The 24928-nt window shown below is 45.0% G+C and overlaps 1 protein-coding gene and 1 long non-coding RNA gene across 2 annotated transcripts in view; both read left to right on the top strand.

Moving 5' to 3' along the window:
• Positions 1–24928, top strand: part of LOC309550274 (uncharacterized protein) — a gene marked incomplete at both ends in the record, with an annotated part of 1476097 nt that overhangs the window by 600743 nt on the left and 850426 nt on the right.
• On the top strand, positions 11446–11767 carry LOC309550799. The gene is made up of 3 exons (XR_014225036.1): positions 11446–11509; positions 11549–11574; positions 11681–11767. It is a non-coding gene; the product is annotated as an uncharacterized lncRNA (long non-coding RNA).

Raw genomic sequence — 24928 nt, 5'->3', positions numbered from 1 at the left:
CCACCGTGTTAACCCCTTCCTGGCCAGTGTCATTATTACAGTGACAGTGCATATTTTTTAGCTCTGATTACTGTAGTAATGTCACTGCCCCCCCCCCAGTGTCAAAAGTGTCAAAAATGTCAGTTAGGGGTCCAATCTGTCCGCCGCAATGTCGCAGTCCCGCTAAAAATCGCAGATCGCCGCCATTACTAATAATAAATAAATAAATAAATAAAAATGACATACATTTTTTTGTTTATAGCAAAAAATAAAATAATAAAATAAAAAGGAATTGGTAAATCAATTATTTCTTATACTAAAACCTAGAAACTGTCTTCACACAAATGGGGACATTGAAATTATATCAAACTATTAATAAAAACCAAAAGCCAATATCTCACAAGTATGTAGCACCCTCCTAGGTAGGTGCTAGGAAAAAGCATCTATTTGCTCCTTCTGCTTATCAGGGGAGCCTGATCTGTTAATTTGCCAGTCATGTGTTTCAAGGTGTGATTCACTGGGTCTGAGGGAGTGTCCCCACTGTGTCCAATGAGAGACCTTGTTGGACAGTGGAGGAAACCTAGCCAGTTACACATTGTGTTTTATGGAAGTCCCAGTGGCAGGGCCTTGCTGCAATGCATCCTGGGATTGCCCATAAATACGGGGGGGGGGGCATGTGACAGGGTGTCTTTTGGCGGGATCAAAGTCCCAGGAGAAGGTAGGCGGCTGTCTCTCCTCCTGCAGGTGTGAGGAGGGTGGTTCAGGCGGTCGGCCTAGTGAACCAGGTGTGTGGAGCTGAGCTGCAGAGGGTCCAGAGTGCTGACAAGTGGAGCTGCTGGCAGAGACCGTTGGGAAAAACAGTATTGTGAATACCAGGAGTTCTGCCTAAGGGTCTGCCTAAGAGAAGGGACCACTCCAGAGAAGTCAGGGGATCAAGGAGCTAGCTCACACAGGAAGTTTATCAGCAAAGGGGGTGCCGTGTAGTTGACCCTGAAGATTAGGAACAAAGGGGGTGCCAGGAAGGGCCCTGAAGTTGTTCAGCAATACAGTACAGATTACCTCAGAAAGCTCATTCATTTATACTTCACAGCTAGGGGCAAAGTGAAGCAGCGGCCTTGCCGTGATTAGCGTTACTCAGCATTTTCAAGTCCTCCCAGCCATTTGTGCATAGTTGTATACAGTTGGAGTATCCCACTCATTCCCTTCTCCTATCCAAGTTCCAAATAAAAACACAAAAACCAAAACTACTGGACTGTTTACTGACTGAGGTAAAACACTTGTGAAAATGTCAAACCGTCACATTATTGCTAATGGTAACCCAGGGGTACCCCTAATCAGCAGCTCCCAAGGGAGTAGTGCTACATTTGGGGGGGAGGCTCGTCCGGGATGTCGCCTTGGGTTACCGGCCTCGTTTCTAATGGCACAAAGAAAAATTTCAAAAACTTCATTTTTGCTTCCGGCAATTTGTTCTAATGCTCAATCCAAGTGTGAGGCCTGCTCTACAGGAGATAGAGAGAGTGGGATGAAGAGAAAATTCCACAAAGATGGTTGCCCGTGGCAACGCAAAGACTCCAGTCAGAATCGCAATCTGTACCTACAAATGGCGGAAAGCTTCAGTCTGGGCTATGAAATGTACACTCCTGTGAAGTATTGGGAGGCAAGAAAAAGGCATCTCTATGTGAATATGGACTGTGTCTGCTTAACAGTAAAAGGTGCAAGTATGGACAGAGAAAATGGCGGCCAAGGCACGTGGATCAGTGTGTCGGGGGGCCGCGTGTGTGCCAAGACTACATGGAAAGATGTTGACCGTGCATAAAACAGTGGGACATTCATTCTATACAGTGGCAGTGTCAGAGTCAGTACTGTGAAGAAATCTGTCGGCCATGCCGGGAAGGGCAGTGGGACTTTCTTCAGAGACAGTATGGTGATGGGTCTTGCTTGTACATGTGCTGGGAGGAGGACTGTTGACCATGCATACAACAGCAAGACAATTCTCTGGACTGGCAAAGAGGGACAGCTGGCTCAAGGTGATGGAGGCGCAGCTGGGGCCCTGCTACAAGCAAGAAGAGCGGATGCATGTCTGGCGAGGGACATGGTCCGATTTGCAGTAACTTCCATGTCGGCTGTGTTGAGAGAGAGCGGCATTGGAGGGGTTACTGCACCACGCGGGAAAGGAATGTGGGTGGAGACGTCATTTGCGCCCAGCCAATCAGGAGTGACAAGGAATGTCCATAAATTACTTCCTCCTTTGGGTGTGGCGGAGAGGGAGACACGTATGTGGCGAAGCAGCATGGAGATTGGCGGAGAGAGAGAGGGCGCATCAGCGATCATTGCACCTGTTGGCGAAGAACCTGCTGGGCAGTCGCGGAAGTAGACCGGAAAGCCAAAGACATCCATCCTGTGGGATACAGGAGTGTGGATGGTGCCTGACGGAAGACTGGCATTATGCACTGGAGGAGGCGTGGAGCACTTAGGCCTGGTATGTCCCCAGTGTTTGAGTGTGACTTTGCGGGTGCAAGCATGGAGCCAGTGTGGGCACTGCGGCTATCTGCTGCTGCGGGGGGAGAGAAGTGGAGGTCAGCCCAGAAAGCTGTGTGTGTCATGGGATCCCAGAGTCACTCAGGTCTTGTAGGCTTTGAAATCGGGACCTCTTCATGGCTATGGGAGAGGAAAGCTCTGGGTGACGATGCAGCTGGAGGCCATGCAAACTGGCAGTGGTCCAGTATACGCATCACAGGAAACCCGATTGTCAGGGAAAGAGTGCATGCAGGTAGAGCGTACCGGGAAGTGGCCACCTGATGCCCTGAAGGCTGCAGCAGCAGGAACCAGGTCTGCTCCTATTAACATTGAGGAGGAAAGATGGCCAGCGGCAACCAGGGCTGTTAAAACAAGTGTGAGCAGTGAGGAAGAGGCCGGGGTCATCGATGTGGGGTGTCCAAGCTTTCAAGTCACGTAAGTCACGCATGCATATGTGAATGGTATTCACACCACACATGTGAGGTATTACCGCAAACATTACACCAAAAGCAATAATTCTAGCACTAGAACTCCTCTGTAACTTTAAACAGGTACCCTGTGAAGGCTTTTTAGGCATCTCCTATGGATATTTTTAAGTATCGTAGTTTGTCGCAATTCCACGAGCGTGCGCAGTTGTTTTTTTTTTTTTTTTTTTTTTACAATAACATTTTTTTAAATTAATTTTTATATTAATTTCATAAACAATTTTCAACAGAAGTGTCAGAGCACATAACACATCCAGCAACAACTTGTGATGTAGAATTTATACATAATGACAATCTCAAAATAACAGCGTTGGACCATATTAACATCTTAAACTTAGTGCATTTTCTAACTCATAGAATCAACAACATTTGATTTGATTTGATTGATAAACAAACAAAGTATTTGATCCCCTGCTAATTTTGTACATTTGCCCACTGACAAAGAAATGATCAGTCTATAATTTTGATGGTCGGTTTATTTTACCAGTGAGAGACAGAAAAACAACAAAATATCTAGAAAAACACATTTCAAAAAAGTTATAAATTGATTTGCATTTTAATGAGTTAAATAAGTATTTGATCCCCTATCAATCAGCATTTCTGGCTACCAGGTGTGTTCTATACAGGTAACAAGCTGAGATTAGGAGCACTCTCCTAAGGCCCCTTTCACACCGTTCAGATCCGCCTGTTCATTTTTTTGGCGGATCTGAACGGTCCCCCCATGCATACCTATGGGGCGTCGGATGTCAGTGGAGACATGTCCGCTGACATCCGACCCAATCTGATCTGTCAAATCTGGACGGATGGAAACCCTATTTTCCATCCGTCCAGCGGATCGGATCATATGGGATTGGATGAGAACGGACCGACGGTCCGTTCCCATCCGATTTCCCCCATAGAGATGCATGGGGAACTGAGAGCTGTGTCTCCGCACACAGCGCGGAGACACAGTTGTCATCCTTCTGCTCAGGGGGGGATCGGCGGCTCGATCCCCCGCTGAGAAAAACGGAATCCGTCCGACGGACGGATAGTGTGAAAGGGCCTTCTAATCTCAGCTTGTTAACTGTATAAAAGACAGTTGTCCACAGAAGCAATCAATCAATCAGATTCCAATCTCTCCACCATGGCCAAGACCAAAGAGCTGTCCAAGGATGTCAGGGACAAGATTTTAGACGTACACAAGGCTGGGATGGACTACAAGACCATCGCCAAGCAGCTTGGTGTGAGGATGACAACAGTTGGTGCGATTATTCACAAATAGAAGAAACACAAAATAACTGTCAATCTCCCTCGGTCTGGGGATCCATGCAAGATCTCACTTCGTGGATTTTCAATGATCATGAGAACGGTGAGGAATCAGCCCAGAACTACACAGGAGAATCTTGTCAATGATCTCAAGGCAGCTGGGACCATAGTCACCAAGAAAACAATTGGTAAAACACTACGCCGTGAAGGACTGGAATCCTGCAGCGTCCGCAAAGTCCCCCTGCTCAAGAAAGCACATGTACATGTCTATTTGAAGTTTGCTAATGAACATCTGAATGATTCAGAGGAGAACTGGGAGAAAGTGTTGTGCTCAGATGAGACCAAAGTCAAACTCTTTGGCATCGACTCAACTCACCGTGTTTGGAGGAGGAGGATTGCTGCCTATAAACCCCAGGAACACCATCACCAATGTCAAACACGGGGGGTGAAAATATTATGCTTTGGAGGTGTTTTTCTGCAAAGGGGACAGGACACTTCATCGCATCAAAGGGAGGATGGACGGGGCCATGTACCGTCAAATCTTGGGTGAGAACCTCCTTCCCTCAGCCAGGGCATTGAAAATGGGACATGGATGGGTATTCCAGCATGACAATGACCCAAAATCTGCAAAGAGGAGTGGGACAAAATCCCTGCTGAGATGTGTGCAAACCTGGTGGCCAACTATAAGAAACATCTGAACTTAATTCTGTCTCTCACTGGTAAAATAAACCGACCATTAAAATTATAGACTGTACTGATCATTTTTTTGTCAGTGGGCAAACGTACAAAATCAGCAGGGGATCAAATACTTTTTCCCCTCACTGTAAAAAAAAGTGACCTCGTAATAGCCACTACCTGGTCATGATCCATTGTGGAGAATCTACGTACCCCAGAAGAAATAGAACGGGATCCAGAGTCAGCACAATGTCATACACAGAATTTTGCTTATCTAACACTTCCTGCCAATACCTATATAATCAATGAGACTTTCTAAACTCTGTGGACATCAAGGATGGATGTTCCTTGAATGTTCCTGTTTTTCTGGCGTGCCAGCAATTCCTCCCCTTTGCTGTGGGTCTTTAGCTTCTCCAGTTCATCTTCTCTTCTGCACTTTGAGTGTTCACCAAGGTGCTGGCCCCGGGGCTAGCCTTGCTGTGCTCCCAGGGCATCGCCATTGTGGGATATATGGAACACCTCTATTAGCTTAAGTTCTGGCTGACAGCATAGCCAGAACTGTCCTGACATTGCAAAGGTTTAACTGGGTCCTGAACCTTCAGAACTCATCACTGGAACCAACTCATCACTTGGAATATCTGAGTCTCATCCTAAACACAGCTCAAGCCAGAGTTTTTCTTCCCCAAGAGAAACTTCAAACTCTCTTTTCAAAGCTTGGACACTTCATTTCAAGGGTCACCCAACTTTTTGCTTCTGCATGGGAGTTCTGGGGGGAGGGGGGGGGGGGTTGGTGGACTGTGGCCACTGGAAGCAGAAAGGGTCCGGTCAGTGGCAAAAAAAAAAAAAATGCCCCATCTTTGGTTTCATTGGGAGGAATTGTGCCCCATCATTGTTATCTGTGGAAGGAATTGTGCCCCATCATTTGTGTCAGTGGGCCCCATTGTTGGTGTCATTGGGAGGAGTTGTGCTCCATTGTTGGCACCAATGGGAGGGATTTTGCCCCATCATTGGTGTCAGTGGGCTCCATTGTTGGTGTCATTGGGAGGAATTGTGCCTCATCGTTCGTGTCAGTGGTAGGAATTGCACCTCAACGTTGGCGCCATTGGGAGAAATTGTGCCCCATCACTGGTGTTATTGGGAGGAATTGTGCCCCATCATTGCTGTCAGCAGGAGGAGTTGTGCCCCATTGCTGGTGTCATTGAGTCTCATTGTTGGTGTCAATGGGAGGAATTGTGCCCCATTACTGGTGTCATTGGTAGCAATTTTGTCCCCCTTTGTTGGTGCCATTGGGAGAAATTGTGCCCCATTGTTGGTGTCAGTGGGCCCCATTGTTGGTGTCATTGGGAGGAATTCTACCCCATTGCTGGTGCCAAGGGGAGGAATTATGCTCCATCATTGGTCCAGTGGAAGGAATTGTGCCCCATCGTTGGTGTCAGTTGGAGGAATTGTGCCCTATTGTTGTTGTCAATGGGAAGAATTGTACCTTGTCGTTGGTGTCAGTGGGCACCATTGTTGGTGACATTGGGAGGAATTGTGCCCTGTCATTGATGTCAGTGGGAGGAATTATGCCCTATTTTTGGTCTCAGTGGATGAAATAGTGGCCCAAGGGCCAGATAAAAGCAAGCGAAGGGCCGCAGTTTGGAGACCACTGTTCTAGACAGCTCTATTTGCCCAGTTCTACTTCAGATCACAACATTGTGTCATTGTTGGACAATTTGGTCTGTTCTTTGGACAGCTCAGGTCATCTGGCACTGAAAACCAGGTTGTCCCTGAACTGAAAGCTCAGGAATCCTACGCAGGAGTAGGGATGAGCTTTCAGTTTGCTTTAAACAGTGCTTGCTTGGACCTTTGTCCAAACAACAGACTTGTCACCCAATCAGCAGGAGATGATTGTCATATGTCTCTATGATTCAAGTCCAAGCGCAGTTTTCTGTCTCCTCTGTTGCAGCAGCGCTGAGCTCGGAGCTTCTACGAACAGTAAGTTGGGGCGCACAGTTGCAGGGTTTGCATCGTAGAGACCTCCTTCTTGTAATAGTGAGGGTAAAAAGTAATGGCAGGGATTATCTTAGCAGCATGCTAGCAACAAGGCAGGATGGGGATGACACCATCTAAGGAGGGTTATTTGGGTTAGGCCCTGGGAGGTACATAATTGAACTGCACCTATATGATGGGCATTATTCAACTTTAATCAAATCTGCAGTTAGTTTTCCTATACAGGCGCCCCCTAACCTGAATACGCATTTTTTGAGAACAGCGAACTGACACTTGCCAATTGCAATACATATATATACATTGTGGTTTATCGGGGTTATGGCTGAAGCCACAACCCTGGTATTGTTTATTCCAGCCGGCAGCTGGCTTTCTCATTAAACCATCCTGAGCGGTTTATGAGCTTTTTGAAGCATCGGGAAGCGATTACCTTCCCTCTCCCTCCTGCCGCTCGCCGGTGTTTTTCGGGCTTACTGATTTTGCCGGTTCGCTTGAGAAGAGATCCGACGGTGCGGCTGGCTGCTCCCATAGACGATCAAAGAGTAGATACTCTTTGATTGCCCCTATTATTATTACTATTAATATTATTATTATGCAGGATTTATATAGCGCCGACAGTTTACACAGCGCTTTACAACTTGAGGGTAGACAGTACAACTACAATACACTTTAAGACAGTAGAAATCAGAGGGCCCTGCTCGTTAGAGCTTACAATCTAAGAGAAAGGGTCAAGAGATACAAGAGGTATCAATTGTGGGGCGATGTGCTGATGGAGAAAATAAATGTACAGTTGTAAGGTGGGACCAGATAGGCTTCTCTGAAAAGTTGAGTTTTCAGAGATCGTCTGCAAGTGGACAAAGTAGGAGATACAGTAGTCAGATAGATTGGGGTAGAGCATTCCAGAGGATGGGAGAGGCTTGGGAGAAGTCCTGGAGGCGAGCATGGAAAGAGGTGACAAGGGAGCTGGAAAGCAGGAGGTCCTGGGAGGAAAGATTTGGTTGGTATTTTGAGACCAGGTTAGTGATGTAGCTAGAGACCAAGTTATGGATGGCTTTGTAAGTTGTGGTTAGTATCCTGCATTTAATTCGTACGTTAAGTGGCAGCCAATTAAGGGATTGACAGAGAGGGGAAACAGACACCGAGCAGTTTGTAAGGTGGATGAACCTGACAGCAGCGTTCATGATGGACTGAAGGGGGGATAGCCTATTTAAAGGTAAGCCAATGAGGAGGGAGTTGCAGTATTCGAGACAAGAGATGACCAGGGAGTGGATTAGAAGCTTGGTGGTGTCGTTGGTTAGGAAGGGCCGTATCTTGGAGATGGTGCAGAGGCTGAGGTGGTAAGCTTTGGACAGTGACCTGATGTGGGGCTGGAAGGATAGTTCAGAGTGGAAAGTCCTCTATGGCGTTGGAGGACCATAGCAACGTCATGACGTCACTTCTGGTTCAGGCTGGAAGTAAATAGTGTTTTTTTTTTTAATATTTTGCTTTTAAAGATAAAGAAGAGATCTGGGGTCATTCTGACCCCAGATCTTTCCTTAAAGAGGACTTGTCATCCTTATTTCTATTACAATGGATGTTTACATTCCTTATATTAGAAATAAAAGTGATTAAAAAAAACAAAAAAAAAGGAACAGTGTACAGATAAAAAGTAGAAAAAATATGAAAAACAAATGTAAAGAGCCCCGTCCCGCAGAAGCGAATGCATACGTAAGTTGCACACGCATATGTCAACAGTATTCACACCACACATGTGAGGTGTCACCGCGAACACTAGAGCGACCGCAGTAATTCTAGTGCTAGATCTCTGCTAGATCTTCCATGTAACTCTAAACAGATCACCTGTGAAGGCTTTTTAAGGTTTGCCTATGGAGATTTTTAAGTACCATGGTTTGTCGCCATTCTACGAGTGTGCGCAATTTTAAAGCATGACATGTTAGGTATCTATTTACTCAGCGGAACATCATCTTTCAAATTATAGAAAAAAATTGAGGTTTAGGGGTATTGTGGTGTTTTTAATGAATTAAGGTGTATTTTTTTCTCCAAAAAAGTGTAATTTTTGCGTGTTTGCACAATACCGCTGCAAATACCGTGTGACATAAAAAATTGCAATTATCCCCATTTTTTTTTCTTGGGTCTCTGCTAAAAAAAATTGTATAATGTTTGGGGGTTCTAAACAGTTTTCTAGCAAGAAATACTGATACTGTTGGGATTAAGATGAAGGGAGAACACCCTGAAGGCCAGTCCTGAAAAGTTACCTGTTAGAGCAAATAACCAAAACATCACCGAGAGAACTCAACTGTTTTGCTGCGAGGAACAAATACTCCTACAATCACCGTAAGTGCTAAATACAAAAATCCCAATATGGTCCACAAGGTGGTGACCTGACTTCTCTCAGATGGAAAGCACAGACAGGAAGTGATGTAAGATACTGACAGGAAGTGATGTAAGATACTGACAGGAAGTGATGTCAGATATAAATAGGAATTTCAGAGGCGAGTGGGAGGAAGTAGAGAGGAGACGTAGCTGGAAGTGGCAGCAGAGGAGGTAATAAGATATTATTTTCTATTTATAATCTTTAATTACATAAAGAAAATGTCCTCCTTATGTTTTTATGCCAGAGGAACAGAAACAGAGGAATGTATAACACTGAGAATCAGATTGCAGTCCCCCGGTGAAATCACGAGCAGCAAAACTTCCTCCAGCTCTTCTGTAGCGCCCTCACCAGGCAGAGCCGTGGTACTCATAATCTATCTGGGTAAAAGGCAGAGCTCGGGGTGACCCCGACACTCACCTCTGGAAATATTCAGCAGCTTTCCTCCCTTGTCACTACTAACATTAATCCCGTCCTCTGCCCCAACACCAACTGGGCCCCCAGATCTGTATATACTGGATGACCGGGAACCCCACTGTGTCTGTGCCATCTATACTCTGCATGTGTCAGAAGATACCAGACACAGCTATCTGCCCCCATCTAACACCGCTGTCCCCCGCTCCTCACCCCCCATCTAACACCACTGTCCCCCATTCATCACCCCCCATCTAACACTGCTGTCCCCCACTCCTCACCCCCCATCTAACACCACTGTCCCCCACTCCTCACCCCCTATCTAACACCACTGTCCCCTGCTCCTCACCCCCTATCTAACACCACTGTCTGCCGCTCCTCAGCCCCCATCTAACACCACTGTCCCCCCCTCCTCACCCCCCATCTAACATCGCTGTTCTCTGCGTGCTCCTCACCCGCCATCTAACATCGCTGTCCCCTGCTCCTCACCCGCCATCTAACATCGCTGTCCCCTGCTCCTCACCCGCCATCTAACATCGCTGTCCCCTGCTCCTCACCTCCCACCTAACATCGCTGTCCCCTGCTCCTCACCCCCCATCTAACACAACTGTCCCCACTCCACACCCCCCATCTAACACTGTTGTCCCCCACTCCTCATTCCCTTATTTAACATTGCAGATCTCCACTCCTCACAACCCTTATTCGATGCTTCTATCCCCCACTCTTCACCCAGACCCAATGCTGCCACCTTGCTTTCTCTCACTTGTCACATGACATCACTCTTATCTGTATTAATAAAACACAGATCTGACCAGAGAGGTGAGGAGAATTCTCAGAAGATTCTTAGACGGACACAAGGATCTCTACAAGGAAGTAATGATGGAGAATCAGCCGCCCCTCACATCACCGGGTAAGAGGAGACTTTATTGTAAAGGAGAGAGCAGTACGGAGGGTCCACCTAGATCCCCCATCATCTGATAAACACATAGAAACAATGTATTCAGTCAGTGTGTGTGTTTCCTACAGATGGTTCCAGTAATGGGAACCCACCAGAGAGATGTCCCCGTTCTCTGTATTCCCGGGATTCCACATCGGAAGGTCACACCATCCCTCACCATCATCAGGTAGGTGAAGATGGATGTCGAGATCATAAAAGTGATCTGACTGTATGAAGATATATTCCACTTTTAGGTATAAGGTTATTTGTGCTCACATTTTAAAGAAACCATTCCCTGCTATTTTGTTTGTGTAGAATGAAAATCTGATAGATATAAAAGATGAGGTTAAAGAGGAAGAAGAGACGTATGTGAGGGGGGATCAGCAGTTCAGGGAAGAGGTTGGGATGATGGACAAAGTTAAAGAGGAGGAATCTTCTCCAGACATCAGCACAGGTGAGTGATGGCCACTAAATACAAAAACTGTTTGGGTATATGGATTGATGTTTGAGGATCTGTAGATCCACTTCTACAAAGACGTCATGATGGAGAATCAGCCGCCCCTCACATCACCGGGTAAGAGGAGACTTTATTGTAAAGGAGAGAGCAGTACGGAGGATCCACCTAGATCCCCCATCATCTGATAAACACATAGAAACAATGTATTCAGTCAGTGTGTGTGTTTCCTACAGATGGATCCAGTAATGGGGACCCACCAGAGAGATGTCCCCATCCTCTGTATTCCTGGGATTCCACACAAGTTAACATTAAAGAAGAGATAAAAGAGGAGGATGAAGAGGATTTTGTGGTGGAGGAGGCAGAGTTTCCAAAAAGTCACAGAAAGCAGTACCAGGACACCATGGTGGAGTCATCCAGTTACAGAAATCCACCAGAGAGATGTCCCCGTCCTCCGTATTCCCGGGATTCCACACAGGAAGATCCCACCATCCCTCACCATCATCAGGTAGATGAGAATAAAGGAGAGTGATCCCAAGCTCTAAGAGATATCATTCTTCTATCATTATTATTTTTTTGTATTTAATATTATTTCTGCCATTTTGTTGGTTTAGGATGAAGATCTGATAAATGTACAAATTGGGGTTATAAAGGAAAAGACGTATGTGAGGGGTGATCAGCATTTTACAGAGGAGGTTGGGATGATGGACGCAGTTAAAGAGGAAGAAACTTCTCCAGATATCAGCTCGGGTAATTATGGAAGAATGGGTTAAAGCTTACTTAGTGATGTTTGGTTGGGTGGTATCATTGATCTGGTTAGTTGTCATAGTTTGGTGTTGTGATTGCACCCAGTTCCACCACAGATCTCTTTTAAACTTTGAAATGCTCGACCCCCATACACTGCTCCAAAGAATGAAAGGAACACTTTTGAAAACACATCAGATCTCAATGGGGAAAAATATCATGCTGGATATCTATACTGGTATGGACTGGGTAATGTGTTAGGATCTATACTGGAATGGACTGAGTAATGTGTTAGGATCTATACTGGTATGGACTGGGTAATGTGTTAGGATCTATACTGGTATGGACTGGGTGATGTGTTAGGATCTATACTGGTATGGACTGGGTAATGTGTTAGGATCTATACTGGTATGGACTCGGTAATGTGTTAGGATCTATACTGGTATGGACTGGGTAATGTGTTAGGATCTATACTGGTATGGACTGGGTAATGTGTTAGGATCTATACTGGTATGGACTGGGTAATGTGTTAGGATCTATACTGGTATGGACTGGGTAATGTGTTAGGATCTATACTGTTACATAGTTACATAGTTGGTGAGGATGAAAAAGGACATCAATTCATCCAGTTCAACCTATGATGTGTGTGTGTGTGTTTTATGTTAACGTACATTGTATACCCCTGTATGTTGTGGTCTTTAAGGTGCCCATCTAATAGTTTTTTGAAACTATCGATGCTCCCTGCTGATACCACTGCTTGTGGAAGAGAATTCTACATTCTTACTGCTCTAACAGTAAAGAACCCCTTACGTATTTTAAGGTTAAACCGTTTTCCCTCTAGATTTATTAAGTGGCCACTGCCATCTACCATGTAGTTGCCCACCCCATTATTTTGTTCAGGTCCACTTGTAAGGTTACCACATCCAGCATAGAAGATTTTGGCCTGCTTAGTTTAGGGACCCCACTTTCCACACCCGCCCAATCCGAGTATTCCCTATTTATCACCACACTCTGGACTCTCCCCTGGAGCCAGTTCTCTATCCAGGCACTCACCCTATGGTCCATACCTACCTTCCTTAGTTTGTACAGTAAGCGTTTGTGGGGAACTGTGTCAAATGCCTTTGCAAAGTCCAGATACACCACATCCACAGGCCTTCCTTTATCCAGATACACCACATCCACAGGCCTTCCTTTATCCAGATACACCACATCCACAGGCCTTCCTTTATCCAGATATACCACATCTACAGGTCTTCCTTTATCCAGATACACCACATCCACAGGCCTTCCTTTATCCAGATACACCACATCCACAGGCCTTCCTTTATCTAGATGGCAACTCACTTTATCATAGAAGGTTAATAGATTGGTTTGGCAAGAACGATTTTTCATGAATCCATGCTGGTTACTACTAATAATACCGTTTTCATTACTAAAGTCTTGTATGTGGTCCCTTAACATCCCCTCCAAAATCTTGCAGACTACTGATGTTGGGCTGACCGCCCTATAGTTACCCGAGATATATCTCTGACATTTTTTAAATATTGGTACCACGTTGGCATTTTTCCAATCAGCTGGCACCATACCCGTCTGTAGACTACCCTTAAAGATCAAGAATAACGGTCTGGCAATCACCTGGCTGAGTTCTTTAAGAACCCTCGGGTGCAAGCCATCCGGCCCCGGTGATTTATTTATGTTAAGTTTCTCTAGTTTAGTTCTAAGTCTATCTTCTGTTAGCCATGGCTGTACTTCCTGAGGTGTATTATTTAGTTTAGCATTACAAGCTGGGTTAGTGTAGCCCCCCAATTCTTTTGTGAAGACTGAAGAGAAGAAATTATTTAGCACTTCCGCTTTCTCACTGTCCTCTGTGGCCAGATTCCCTTCATCGTCTTTTATGGGGACAATGTGTTCTGGCCTCGCTTTCTTACTATGTATATACTTAAAGAATTTTTAGTTTTTTTACTCTCTTCCGCTATATGTCTCTCGTGTTCTATTTTAGCCGCTTTGATTTTGCCTTTACATTTCTTATTACACTCGTTGTAATGTTGGAATGCTGCCAATGACCCCTCAGCCTTGTATTTTTTGAAGGCCTTTCCTTTAGTATTAATATGCATTTTTATGTTGGAGTTTAGCCACCCTGGATTTATTTTAGCTATTTTAAATGTATTCCCCTTTGGAATGCACTGGCCAATCCCTTTGTTTAGTATGCTCTTGAAGCACTCCCATTTTTCCTCCGTGTTCTTTGTTCCTAGATTTCTATCCCATTTGATATTGTCTAGCAAAGAGCGCAGTTTAGGGAAGTTGTCTCTTTTGAAATTCAGTGTCCTTATATTACCCTTGTGTTTCCTATTACTATGATTAATACTGAAACAAATTGACCTATGGTCACTATTTCCCAGGTTGCACTGTATTTCTATATCCGTGATCAGGTCTGTATTGTTGGTAATCAGTAGGTCTAGTACCGCATTGTTTCTTGTCGGTGCGTTCACCATCTGACCCATGAAATTGTCCTGCAAAAAATTTAGGAACTGCAGAGCCTTGGCTGAATGTGCGGTTTCTTCTGCCCAGTCTATATCTGGATAATTAAAGTCCCCATTTATAATTACATTTCCCATCCTTGCTGCCAATCCAATCTGTGAAAGGAAGTCCGCCTCCCCCTCCTCCCTCTGGTTGGGGGGCCTATAGCATACGCCCAATATTACTTTCCTCATAGTGCCTTCCCTTTGAAGTTCTACCCATAGGGATTCTACCTCATCCATAGCTCCATTATTAATATCATCCCTCATATTTACCTGTATACTGTTCTTAATATACAGACATACCCCTCCCCCTCCCCCTTTTTTACCTTCTCTATCTCTGCGATAAAGGGAATACCCCTGAATGGTCGCCAGCCAATCATGAGAGCTGTCAAACCAAGTCCCTGAAATCCCCACAAAATCTAAGTCCTCCTCAAACATCAGCAGCTCCAGCTCTCCCGTCTTGTTGGCCAGGCTTCTAGCATTGGTATACAAACCTCGTAATTTTGTCTGGTTGCATACTATATCCTCGTTTTGATGTTGTTTTTAGGCTGCTCTTGCGATTTTTCCCCATACCCACCTTGGGTTTAGGAACTCTGAACACCCTACCGCTAATGTCCCCATTTGTGCCTGCTGAACCTTGCTCCCCTCTGGCTAATTCTACATCTGTACCCTCCCCCCCAGGACCTAGTTTAAAAGCCCCTCAACTTTTCGGCCATCCTCTCATCCAGTACGGTTGCACCCTCCCCATTTAGGTGCAATCCGTCCCTACCAAAGAGCCGGTGGCCGACTGAGAAGTCGACCCAGTTCTCCAGGAACCCGAAACCCTCCTTACTACACCAGCTCCTCAGCCACTTGTTTACTTCCCTCATCTCCCGCTGCCTCTCTGGTGTGGCTCGAGGTACAGGTAGTATTTCTGAAAAAAATCACCTTGGAGGTCCTAGTCCTCAACTTAGTGCTTAAGTCCCTGAAATTGTTTAGGACTCTCCATCTTCCTCTGACTTTGTCATTGGTACCCACGTGTACAATGACATCTGGGTCTTCCCCAACCCCACCCAATAATCTGTCCAACAGATCCGTGATGTGCCGAAGCTGAGCGCCCGGTAAAAAGAAAGACAGCTCGGCACCTACGGTCTTTTTGACAGAATGCACTCTCTGTCCTTCAGAGTCCCTTACCACCAGAACCTGTCTTTCCTTTCCCTTGCTACCGCCCCTACTTGAGGAGTTCTTCCCCTGGCAGCTAGGGGCGTCGCTCTGCTCCAGCAATGCTGTCCCTGACTGGTTTCCCCAACATCACGCAACAGGGCGTATTTACTGGAGTGCTCCAGCCCAGGATCGGCCTCCTGGCCTTTTTCCCTTCAACCCTTCCTGTCACCCAACTACTCTGCTTTGATGCCTGCACCCTTGTATCTCCGCCCTCCTCTGTGTAGGCCCCTGTCTGTACCTGGATACGTTCCCAGCTCTTCTTTTAGTATGGAGATTCTTTTCAGTGTTGCCAGTTGCTTCCCTAGATTCAGGACCTAGATACTGGTATGGACTGGGTAATGTGTTAGGATCTATACTGGTATGGACTGGGTAATTCATTAGAATCTATACTGGTATGGACTGGGTAATGTGTTAGGATCTTTACTGGTATGGACTGGGTAATCCGTTAGGATCTTTACTGGTATGGACTGGGTAATGTGTTAGGATCTATACTGGTATGAACTGGGTAATGTGTTAGGATCTATACTGGTATGGACTGGGTAATGTGTTAGGATCTATACTGGTATGGACTGGTTAATGTGTTAGGATCTATACTGGTATGGACTGGTTAATGTGTTAGGATCTATACTGGTATGGACTGGGTAATGTGTTAGGATTTATACTAGTATGGACCCGGTAATGTGTTAGGATCTATACTGGTATGGACTGGGTAATGTGTTAGGATCTATACTGGTATGGACTGGGTAATGTGTTAGGCTCTATACTGGTATGGACTGGGTAATGTGTTAGGATCTATACTGGTATGGACTGGGTAATGTGTTAGGAAGGAAAGGATGCCACATAGTTAGATGGAAATGAAAATTATCACCCTACAGAGGGCTGAACTCAAAGACACCCTTGAAAATCAAAGTGAAAAAATGATGCAGCAGGCGAGTCCATTTTGGTGAAATGTCATTGCAGGACCTAAGAATGGTCCTCAGTAGTGTGTATGGCCCCCACGTGCTTGTATGCATGCCTGACAACATCGGGAAATGCTCCTAATGAGATGACGGATGGTGTCCTGGGGTATTTCCTCCCAGATCTGGACCAGGGCATCACTGAGCTCCTGAACAGACTGAGGTGTAACCTGGCGGCATCGGATGGACTGAAACAGAATGTCCCAGAGGTGTTCTATTGGATTCAGGTCAGGCGAGTGTGGGGGCCATTCAATGGTATCAATTCCTTCATCCTCCAGGAACTGGCTGCATACTCTCACCACATGGGGCCGGGCATTGTCATGCACCAGGAGGAACCCAGGACCCACTGCACCAGCATAGGGTCTGACAATGGGTCCAAGGATTTCATCCCAATACCTAATGGCAGTCAGGGTGCCATTGTCTACCCAGTAGAGGTCTGTGTGTCCCTCCATGGATACGCCTCCCTAGACCATCACTGACCCACCACCCAACCGGTCATGCTGAGCGATGTTACAGGCAACATAATGTTCTCCACGGCTTCTCCAGACCCTTTCACGTCTGTCACATGTGCTCAGGGTGAACCAGCTCTCATCTGTGAAAAGCACAGGGTGCCAGTGGTGGAGCTGCCAATTCTGGTGTTCAATGTCAAATGCCAATCGAGCTCCACAGTGCCGGGCAGTGAGCACAGGGCCCACTAGAGGACGTCGGCCCTCAGGCCACCCTCATGAAGTCTGTTTCTGATTGTTTGGTCAGAGACATTCACACCAGTGTCCTGCTGGAGGTCATTTTGTAGGGCTCTGGCAGGGCTCATCCTGTTCCTCCTTGCACAAAGGTGCAGATACCGGTCCTGCTGATGGGTTAAGGACCTTCTATGGCCCTGTCCAGCCCTCCTAGAGTAACTGCCTGTCTCCTGGAATCTCCTCCATGCTCCTGAGACTGTGCTGGGAGACACAGCAAACCTTCTGCCAATGGGACGTATTGATGTGCCATCCTGGAGGAGTTGGACTGCCTGTGCAACCTCTATAGGGTCCAGGTATGGCCTCATGCTACCAGTAGTGACACTGACCCCAGCCAAATGCAAAACTAGTGACAAACACTCAGAAAAGATGAGTAGGAAAAATGTCAGTGGCCTCCACCTGTAAAACCATTCCTGTTTTGGAGGTCGTCTCATTGTTGCCCATCTAGTGCACCTGTTGGTAACAACCGCCTCTGCTACTTGACTGAGCAGATGAATATCCCAGGAGTTTCCCTGACTTGATGCTATACTCTGATTATAAAGTGTTGAGCAGTGTATATGAGTGTGGAAAACTCTTGGTAATTTTTCTTGTCTTCTGACAGACGGACTCTGTGGTGGGAATAGAAGGACATCGGAGGAAGATGTGACTACAGAAGATAATGACATGGCATCTTCTCCAGAAGTAAATCCCGTTCCTCATAATATACATGACAGACCTCACCATTGGAGGAGATCATTGGAATCTCCTGATACTTCACGTAGTCCTCTAATATCTGACAGTGCCTACGGGTGCGGGAAACCATCTCATCTCAGGGAATCTTCTTTATACCATAAAGGGGTTCATACAGGAGAGAATTCATTCTCATGTTCAGAGTGCGGGAAATCTTTTAAACATAATAGAAACCTTCTTAGCCATCAGAGAATACACACAGGTGACCTTCCCTATTCATGTTCAGAGTGTGGGAAATGTTTTAGTCAAAAAGGACAACTTTTTAGGCACCAGAGAATACACACAGGGGAGCGTCCCTTTTCATGTTCAGAGTGCGGAAAATGTTTTAGTCGAAAAGGACACCTTCTTCTCCACCGTAGAATACACACAGGTGAGCGACCTTATTCATGTTTAGAGTGCGGAAAATGTTTCACTAATAAAGGAAACCTTCTTAGCCATCAGAGAATACACACAGATAAGCTTCCCTATTCATGTGCAAAGTGCGGGAAATGTTTTAAAGATAAAAGAAACCTTCTTCGCCATCAGAGAATACATACAGGTGACTTTTCCTATTCATGTTCAGAGTGCGGGAAATGTTTTAATCAGAAAGAAAGCCTTCTTAGCCATCAGAGAATACACACAGGTGAGCGTCCCTATTCATGTGCAAAGTGCGGGAAATGTTTTAATGATAAAAGAAACCTTCTTCGCCATCAGAGAATACATACAGGTGACCTTGTTTAGGTAAAGTGGGTGATAACCGCGCTAAGCTCCTAAGTCAATAAGCAGCAACTTAAAGTGTGACAAACACGTAAACAAAATAATATACAGTAAAAGTAAGCTGTATAGTACTGAATAGTACTATATCACAAATATTAAATCAGTGAATAAATAAAGTTACACAACAGATAGTCGTGAAACATACACCCAACATAGTAACAAGCAAAAGTACTCCCAAAAAAATTGATTTCAGAAGTCTACTTGTATGGAATTAAATAATTAAATAAATAATAATAATAAACTGCGCTGAAGTTACGTGCTAATGCTCACACGTGTAAATATAAAGTCCCAAATAGTCTCTAGAAAAAGATGTATTCTTTGATATACACAGATCTTCAACAGCTATAGGGCCTCCTCAACTGATTCAATCTGCTTACCAGATTTAGGTGAAAATTGAGCCAAAGATATTCCAAATGACACCAAAAAGTCTCCCTCGTTAGGTTGATCAGTTGTGTTCTCAAAAACGTAGGACCTCAAACAACGTTGGATCATACATGTGGAAAAAGAAAGGGTCCCATAGCGTAATACTGATAATGCATATACAAAAATATGGAACCCAAAAGTGCACGTGTAAAATGTATTGTTCACACCAGAATAGTGATAAGACCAAAGGAAGTACCGCAGAAAGTACACCAATATCCCACCACCGAGTGTACCAACTGCTTACCAGAACTGTGATAATAGTAAGCCAAAAAGAGATGATGACCACCACCGGAAGCGCGATCTGCTTACCAAAACTACAGTAATAAACCAAGGTGATACCGTCACCGAAAGCACGAACTGCTTACCATAAACAATAGCAAAAGAGCAGGGTAAAATAAAAGGTATTGTGGACCATCCAGAAAGTGAGCCGGACTACCTCAATAGTGGATAATAACCATCAACCATTAATGCCAACCTCTTACCAGATGACAATAAGGTTATAGCCAAGAAAAGGGAGATGACTCCAGATCCAGGACAATCCAATGTTAATAAATCGATATCCAGTCCCTCCAGATATGAAGATGGTTCTCACAGGGTGGACATCAATCCCCAGATCACATATGTAAATAAATATACAGACATCCCATAGTGTAAAACTGCTAGATTTAATAGTTTACAAAAAGAATAAAACTCACACGATATCGGTGAATGAAGAGCGTATAAGTAACAAGCCGCCGGCCGGTCGGCTCCTCTGCCCATCCTAGTCTCGTTCTGATGACGTCAGCACGCCGCAACCGACGTACTTTTCGTCAGATATGAGGTTTTCAAGGACGTGTTGATGTCATCAGAACGAGACTAGGACGGGCAGAGGAGCCGACCGGCCGGCGGCTTGTTACTTATACACTCTTCATTCACCGATATCGTGTGAGTTTTATTCTTTTTGTAAACTATTAAATCTAGCAGTTTTACACTATGGGATGTCTGTATATTTATTTACATATGTGATCTGGGGATTGATGTCCACCCTGTGAGATCCATCTTCATATCTGGAGGGATTGGATATCGAGTCATTAACATTGGATTGTCCTGGATCTGGAGTCATCTCCCTTTTCTTGGCTATAACCTTATTGTCATCTGGTAAAAGGTTGGCATTAATGGGTGATGGTTATTATCCACTATTGAGGTAGTCCGGCTCACTTTCTGGATGGTCCACAATACCTTTACCCTGCTCTTTTGCTATTGTTTCTGGTAAGCAGTTCGTGCTTTCGGTGACGGTATCACCTTGGTTTATTACTGTAGTTTTGGTAAGCAGATCGTGTTTCCGGTGGTGGTCATCATCTCTTTTTGGCTTACTATTATCACAGTTCTGGTAAGCAGTTGATACACTCGGTGGTGGGATATTGCTGTACTTTCTGCGGTACTTCCTTTGGTCTTATCACTATTCTGGTGTGAACAATACATTTTACACGTGCACTTTTGGGTTCCATATTTTTGTATATGTATTATCAGTATTACGCTATGGGACGCTTTCTTTTTCCACATGTATGATCCAACGTTGTTTGAGGTCCTACATTTTTGAGAACACAACTGATCAACCTAACGAGGGAGACTTTTTGGTGTCATTTGGAATACCTTTGGCTCAATTTTCACCTAAATCAGGTAAGCAGATTGAATCAGTTGAGGAGGCCCTATAGCTGTTGAAGATCTGTGTATATCAAAGAATACATCTTTTTCTAGAGACTATTTGGGACTTTATATTTACACGTGTGAGCATTAGCACGTAACTTCAGCGCAGTTTATTATTATTTATTTATTTATTTAATTCCATATAAGTAGACTTCTGAAATAAATTTTTTGGGAGCACTTTTGCTTGTTACTATGTTGGGTGTATGTTTCACGACTATCTGTTGTGTAACTTTATTTATTCACTGATTTAATATTTGTGATATAGTACTATTCACTTCTTAGCACAGCTTACTTTTATATTATACAGGTGACCTTCCCTATTCATGTTCTGAGTGTGGGAAATGCTTTAGTCAAAAAAGATACCTTCTTGAGGACCAGAGAATTCACACAGGGGAGAGTACCTATTCATGTTCTGAGTGCGGGAAATGTTTTAGTCACAAAGGACACCTTTTTCAGCACCAGAGAATTCACACAGGGGAGCAACCATTTTCATGTTCTGAGTGCGGGAAATGTTTTAATGAGAAAGGAAGCCTTCTTAGACATCAAAGAATACACACGGGTGAGCGTCCCTATTCATGTTCAGAGTGCGGGAAATGTTTTAATCATAAAAGTAGCCTTCTAAGCCATCAGGGAATACACACAGATGAGCTTCCCTATTCGGGTTGCGTGCGGGAAATGTTTTAATCATAAAAGAAACCTTCTTAGACATCACAGAATACTACACACAGGTGAGCGTCCCTATTCATGTTCTGAGTGTGGGAAATGTTTTAATCATAAAAAAGACCTTCTTAGACATCAGAGAATACACACAGATGAGTGCCCCTATTCATGTTCAGAGTTCGGGAAATGTTTTAGTCACAAAAGATACCTTCAGCACCAGAGATTTGACACAGGGGAGAGACCCTATTCATGTTCAGAGTGCGGGAAATGTGTTAACCATAAAAGAATGCCTTCTTCGTCATCAGAGGTGAGCTTTGCTACTCCTGCTCAGAGTGCGGGAAATGTTTTGCGCTCAAATGTTTACTTGTTAGACACCAGAAAGTTCATACAGGCGAGGGTCTCTAATCTTGTGCAGAGTGCGTGAAATGTATCACCAAGAAAGTACACTTATTTACACATAGGTGTGCACCCTTTTTAATGTTACGAGTGCAGGAAATGTTTTCCAAACAAAGGTTTATTTCTTAAAAACCAGAAAGTTCATACGGGCGAGCTTCCTATTTCATGTTCAGAGTGCGGGAAAGTGTAAAAATAAAGGAAATATAATGAAACATCAGAGTACGCCCCCTGCTGGTACTACGGGAAATGGACGCTGGATTGTAACGGGTGGAACTGTTTAGTCCATAAACAAATGTGAAACCACCACAGTCCACTCGGGGTTGGTTTACACCCGCATCGCCCTCTGACCTGCTGTGGGGTTGGCAGGCAGCTGGGAGCCCTTATGTTAGCCCTGTAAAGCCCACGCCAGTATGCCGCAACCGTATGCATCGGGGCTGGTGCGGCACAACCCCATTCAGTTGAATAGCATTGCCCGATGTGACAGGGAGGTGTGAGGTTTGCAGTAGCCGCAAATTGCAGTGCCATGTGTACCGCCCCATCCGGCTGCCATTTAAGCTTAAGGGGGTGGTAAAATCATGACTCAACTGTCTACCTTTACCGATCCCTCCCCACATGGGGCAACAGGCAGGAAATCATCACAATCCATTTGGCAACAAGTGGGCAATCATCATATTACAGGGGGCAACAGATGGACAATCATGACAATACATGAGCTTGATTTATTGAAGTAGCCGGCTTTTTATTGGTCCAACCAATGTATGATTATTAATACATTTAACACATTTGTTAATTCTATTATAAAAGATTTAAGCTTTATTTTATTCATATCATTACTGTGTGGTAATCGCTTATTCTGATCTTGTACAATAAAAACGCTTCGTACAATATTCTGTGCCGAGTCTTCTTTTTTACCAATGATTAGATGATCGGTGATTGGAATGTGATCAGTTCATAGAGAGTCATCCATTGGGGTATTATTAGTGAGATGGAGAATGGAGAAGGCACCACATTGACAGCCATTGGAGGCCCTTTCTAAAACCCTAAACTTTTTGGCAACCTGTCTATGACATTAGTCTTCCAAACTCTATCTCACTGAGCTAAGGCCAGAAGATTTCCAGGAGTTCTTCTCTGTCCACAGTTCCCAAACCAAAAGGAGACATCCACCACATCTTCAATCTTAAGACCCTAAATGTCCTCAGCTGCGCTCAGGAGTTCCGCATTCAATCCACCATATAATAACCTCTCTCTTTATCAGGGAGCCTTTTTTTTCCGACCACCCCACATACGTGTACTGCGGCAGGGCGGACGTTCTGCACAGAATCACGTACCTGTACGTCCTCTGCATTTTCACGCCTGGAGCACGTACGCGCGCCTCTAGCGCACAGCTCCCGCTGCACACAGTGGCAGCCAATTAGCGGGTCCAGCGGACATGATTAATGCAGGCACCCGGCAATTGATCCCGAGAGAGGCAAAACAGTGGTCTGCAGATGTAAACAAGGAAGATTGCCGTTCTGTTAGTAGGGAAGATGGAGATCCTGTGTTTCTGCAGAAAGAAGATACTGGAGCACACTTTTATATAGTCCAGCCAGCAATAAATATCTAAAAATACCAATGATCAGGGTAGAGGGCTGTAATGGATCAACCGGCACCCCGACTGGATACCTCCGTTGACGGATGCTCCTAGTGCTTCCTGAGAGCTCCAATCACAACACCATAACCACCTCAGACCCCCACGAACCGCCGCAGCTTGGTTGGGGTCTCGCCGTCTCCTACCCACCCTGGACTTATGACAAGGCTCCAGTGGGTGAACCTCGCTTTCCCCAGAGAGTGCAGCAGGCACAGGAACAAGCTCTTACAAGAGCTTAGTGATTATTCAAGGGAGTATGAAGATCATAGCAATCCCTTGTAGCAGATTCCTCCAATAAGAGACAGGACTCTTGATTGAGGGTGAAGTATAACTCAAAACTGTTTATTCAAACACATGCACAAAGAGATAAACACTGTGGGACAATCCCCCCTCCCCCTAAGCAGCCAATCCACACATATACATCCCATAATAACTTTATCTTAATGCAGACAGGAACAATAGAACAATGGAATGCAGGCACTTACAATAACAAACCCCACCCCATCTCACTGTTTAGCAATAGTCTATCAGTAGAGATGGCCTTGCGGTTCGCCCGGCAGGAGGTTCATGGCGAATTTTGCTTGTTCGCTACCCGCCAAATTTGCAAACACATGGCGTCGTTCGTGGTGGCCATATTAGTTTACATTGGGGAGAACTTTGACCCATGACACAGCCGTCAGGTGGAGCGGGACAGCCAATTGAAACATTTCAGCACATGGACATGCCCCCTACCCTATAAATAGACCTGAGCTGTCGGCCATTTCACATTCTGCTTTTTGTCAGTTTAGGGAGAGGTCTGCTGTTCTCATCAGGGAGAGATTGCCAGACACAAATAGCTCTGTGAAGATCCACAGAAGTCCTTTTCAGGGCTAGTATTTCGGTATAGGTCTACTAGTATCTTTTCAGGTTAGGGGCAGGTATCCAGTCGTTGCTTTAGGGGCAGTTAGAGATGGGCAGCAGTCACACAAATCGCTCTGTTAATGTCCACAAAAGTCATTTAAAGGGCTGCAATTTTTTTGGTATTGCTTTGCAATGCACTATATGGGGGGGGGGGGGGGGTAATCCACGGTATAATATACTTTGTAGAAAGCATATTATAGTGGATTAGTAGTATTATTGTGCACTGTGCAGCATTGTGACAGGTGTGGTGACTGAGCGTTGCTGCAGCAATACTACAAACAGGGACAACAGCACTTATAATGTATTATAACTGGTGTGATAGACCAATAACCCCCCCCCCCCATACCACATAATGAAGTAGGGTGTTATCTGAGTATACTTTTACAAGTGTATTTGTGTCCTGCAACAGTATTGCCTCTTTTGCTGAGTAAAGTCCGATACACACAGTGCCAAACTCCCTGGCCAATTTTTTGAACAACTGGTGTGATAGACCAGTGGCCCCCCAATAGCACATATTGAAGTGGGG

This window comes from Pelophylax lessonae (genome assembly GCF_965119305.1).
Source record: "Pelophylax lessonae genome assembly, chromosome: 3".
NCBI lineage: Eukaryota > Metazoa > Chordata > Amphibia > Anura > Ranidae > Pelophylax > Pelophylax lessonae.
The sequence above is the reverse complement of the archived record's forward strand: the minus strand, read 5'-3'. Positions and strand labels throughout refer to the sequence as shown.